This window comes from Juglans microcarpa x Juglans regia, chromosome 4D (assembly GCF_004785595.1).
Source record: "Juglans microcarpa x Juglans regia isolate MS1-56 chromosome 4D, Jm3101_v1.0, whole genome shotgun sequence".
NCBI classification, from domain to species: Eukaryota; Viridiplantae; Streptophyta; class Magnoliopsida; order Fagales; family Juglandaceae; genus Juglans; species Juglans microcarpa x Juglans regia.
Window position 1 is genome coordinate 35,624,691 of NC_054600.1, and position 4,772 is coordinate 35,629,462.

Here is a 4,772-nt window from a genome sequence, read left to right on the forward strand (position 1 = left end):
AAAGAAGAAAAAACTGTTATGTGCCTGTGTGGTTTAAGCTTTGTGTAATTAAACCTTCCTGCCGTCCATGGAAAGTAGTCAATCACTGTTTGTGGAGCAGTGTAAGTTAAGTGCATGACGACAGTATATAGTGCTTGTTTATTTTGTCTCTAGACATGCCATTATTAGGACCTGGACTTCAGAAAGCAAGCCATATAATATATGGAAAAAACTACTTTGCCTCCCAATTGTACTGCTCAATTTGACCGCTTGACAATTTTTTTTTTTTTTTAAAGAAGTGATTTTAAGTGTGTAGTCGAACATAGACAGAGAGAATGAATTCAAAATTTTCATTAACATTCAACATCCTATACATACTACATGCAAATGACCATTGTATACTCATAAACTATACTGATTACAACCATGTCCTCTAACACTCCCCCTCAAGCTGGGGCATATATATCATATAAACCTAGTTTGGAACAAATAAGCTTTAACCGACTACTACACAATGGTTTGGTAAACATATCTGCAAGTTGATCAGCAGACTTCACAAAGGGTGTAGAAATGTTACCACTTAGTATCTTATCCCGAATGAAGTGACAATCAATCTCAATGTGTTTAGTCCTCTCATGGAATATAGGATTAGACGCAATATGCACTGCAGCTTGGTTATCACAAAGTAACTGAAGAGGGACAGGAGCTGGAAACCCAATCTTTTGAAGAAAGTGTTGCAACCATGTCAGTTCACTAGTAGTGTGAGCCATTGCTCTGTATTCGGCTTCTGCACTAGACTGAGCTACTACTGTTTGCTTCTTACTTTTCCATGTAACCAAGTTACCTCCCACAAAGGTACAATATCCAGTAGTCGATCTTCTATCTGAAGGAGATCCAGCCCAATCAACATCTGAAAAAGCTTCAATTCTAAGGTGTCCATTTGATCTATACAATAGTCCAAGGCCAGGAGCTCGCTTTAGATAACAAAGAATATGGATTACAACATCCCAATGTGAGACCCTGGGCGTTTGTAGAAATTGGCTCACTACACTCACTGCATAAGAGATATCAAGTCTAGTGATAGTAAGATAATTCAATTTTCCAACAAGTCTTTGATACCGACCTAGATCTCCAAACAACTCACCTTCATCTTTCAAGAGTTTACGATTTGGGTCCATAGGAGTGTCAATAGGTCGTGCACCTAACATGCCAGTTTCTTCCAGAAGATCAAGTACATATTTTCTCTGAGATAGGTTAATGCATTTTTTAGATCTACCGACTTCAATTCCAAGAAAGTACCTAAGTTTGCCCAAGTCCTAGCAATTCCAACCGAGTCACTCCCAGTAATTACAATGTCATCAACATATACAACCAAGAAGATATGACCTGCGTCACTGTGTAGGTGAAATACCGAGTGGTTTGTTTGGCATCTATGAAGACCAAATGCTAATACAGCATCAGAGAACCTCCCAAACCATGCTCGAGGAGATTGTTTCAAACCATGTAATGCCTTTTTTAACTTGCACACAGTACCTCGATACTCCCCCTGAGCAACAAACCTAGGTGGTTGCTCCATATACACTTCCTCATTTAAGTCGCCATGTAGGAATGCATTTTTAACATCCAACTGAAATAAAGGCCAATCCAAGTTAGCAGCAAGAGAGATCAATACCCAAATAGAAGAAATTTTGGCAACTGGGGAAAAAGTCTCATTATAATCAATGCCATAAGTTTGAGTGTAACCCTTAGCAACCAAGCGGGCTTTCAGGCGTTCAACAGACCCATCAAGATGAAATTTGATTGTATATACCCATCTACAACTAGCAAGGTGTTTACCAGGTGGTAGAGGAACAAGATCCCATGTCCCATTATGGTGAAGAGCATCCATTTCATTTTTCATAGCTGTCCTCCATTCCAAATCAGATAAAGCATCATGAATTGTCTTAGGAACATAAAGTTTTGAAAGTTGAGAAGTAAAACATGAAAAAGATGGAGATAAGGCATGACAGGAGACATATTGGGCAATCGGATGTTGAGTAACACAAGAACGAGTACCTTTTCGGAGAGCAATAGGTGGAGAGTTTGAAGCACTAGGTAACTCAGGATCTGAAGATAGAGACAAGTTTGGTGGAGGCATGGGAGTCGGGGGCCGCACGCGACGCGAGTACACCTGTAAAGGAACAAGGGAAGGAACTGAGGAGGATTGGGTAAAAGTGGGTGGTGTGCAGGAGAAAGGGTAAGAGTAGGTAATGGTAGAGGATCACACTCAACAACTGAAGATGTTGTCGAGAAATAGGGTATGGACTCAAAGAAGGTGATATCAGTACTAGTGAATTAACGTCTAAGAGCAGGACTATAGCAGCGATATCCTTTTTGAGTTCGAGAATAACCAACAAAGAAACACTTGGTAGCACGTGGGGCAAGCTTATCAAAACTTGGGCCAAGGTTATGAACATAGCAAACACACCTAAAGATTTTTGGAGGGAGAGAAAAAGGTGGAGACGAAGGGAACAAGATGGAGAATGGAGAGAAACCATCGAGGACTGATGAAGGCATACGGTTAATAAGGTGACACGCAGTAAGAACACCATCACTCCAAAACGTTTAGGAACATGCATGTGCAATAAAAGTGCTCTGGTTACATCTAACAAATGGCGATTTTTGCGTTCAGCGACCCCATTTTGTTAGGGTGTATAAGAGCATGAAGTTTGATGAACAATTCCTTTATTACTTAAGTAAGTAGCAAAGGCACTAGATTTGTATTCTCTAGCATTGTTAGAACGCAAAATTTGAACTTTTTGTCTAAATTTTGTTTTAATTTCTTTTCGAAAGACTTTGAATATGGAAAGAAGTTCATATCGTGCCTTCGTTAGAAACAATCATGTCATACGAGAATAGTCATCAACAAATGTAACAAAATACTGAAACTTGTTTGATACAATGTTGATTGGTCCCCATATATCAGAGTGAACCAATTCAAAAGAACTAGATGCTCGATTATCAACTCGAGGTACAAAAGACACACGATGGTATTGGCTAAGTTGACATGCTTCACAAGGAAAGGAAGATGCATTTTCAAGATTCCTAACTTGACGTTTCAAAAGAGAAAGAGATGGGTGTCCAAGGCGACAATGCCATTCAAAAGCAGATGATGAGGATGTGAGGGCTCGAGTGGGTGACTGTTTGACATCAAGGTAATATAGACCACTAGCTTCACTGTTTGACATCAAGGTAATATAGACCACTAGCTTCATGCCCCGTACCAATCTTCTTCCCCGTCTTGAGATCCTGAAAGATACATACGGAGGGATAAAAGGTCACAGAACATTGAAGAGTTTGAGTAATTTGACTAATGGACAACAAACTAAAGGGAAAACTAGGAGCATATAGAACAGATGACAAAGATATAGAATCGGTGAGCTTAGTGGATCCAATGCCTATAACTTTAACAAGAGAACCATTAGCAAGAGTAACACTCTTTGGAGATGTCAAAGTATCTAACTTAGATAAGGAATAAGACAAACCGGTCAAATGTTCATTAGTTCCTGAATCGATGATCCATGGATCTTGAGTAGATGAGACAAGACAGGCGGACGCTGTACCTGAATGGGCATGAGTAGCTATGGAAGATGAAGTCGCTCGTGTGCGAGCCAAAAACTGATCATACTCATCCTTTGATATGCTAATCATCTCTGGAGTCGGGTCAGAACTCGTTGACGGTGATGTAGCATTTTGGTAAATAGCTTGATTAGTAGATCCAAATGGTCTACCATGGAGATCCCAACAATAGTCCACCGAGTGGTTAGTGCGACCAGAATGAGTGCACTTACGAGATTCACGACCTCGAGTGCGATTACCTCTGGCATCACGCCCCCCATGTGCACCTCTACCACTCCGGCCTCCACGCCCACCAGGAGCAACATAGGAGGCAGCTAAAGCGGATCTCTCATTACTCTGATCTGAAGAAAACTGAGATCCTTATCTAGATAATGTGGCTCGCTGAAGTCGGGAGAACACATCAGGAAATAAGGGAAGTTGTGGACTTGCCAGAATTTGAGAACGCACTGACTCATACTCAGGTTTTAAGCCAACAAGAAACCGAACAACATTAAAATCTTCCCATTGTTTTAGCATACTTGAAACATTAGAAGTGATAGGTTGATACATTCTGAGCTCTTCACATATGTTTATCACTTGAGAATAATATTCTTCCAGGCCCAAAGCACCCTGTTCCAACCCAAAGAATTGCTGACACAACTCATAAATACGGGTTATGTTCCCAACACCCGAATACATCTGTTTGAGATGCTTCCACACCTCTTGAGCAGTGTCAAAATGTATTAAGCTGGTGCAAATATTAGGCTCAATACTAGTCAACATTAGGGACAATATTTGAGCATCTTCTTGCTCCCATTGAGCAAATGTAGAACTAGCTGAGTCAGGCATTGGATCAATCAAGTGAGTACGACGAAGGTCCTTGCCTTTCAAAAACATTTCAACAGATTTTGATCACAATATATAATTTTTTTTCATTCAACTTTACCGAAGTCATAGGCATACTAATGTTTGGTGCAAGAGACATTGACTCAAATTTAGTTGTCATGGAGAAAAGTATCACAACAATTCAACTTGGAGTCAAGAATACACACAAAATATGAAATATGGATGAAAAACTGGGAGACACAATCTGGAAAAGTAGAAACCCAAATTAAAAACCCAAATTTCGGATCTGTATTGGTCGAAACAAGCCTGTACCGGCCGAAATAAGCAAGGATCGGGTTTGAACCGGCCTG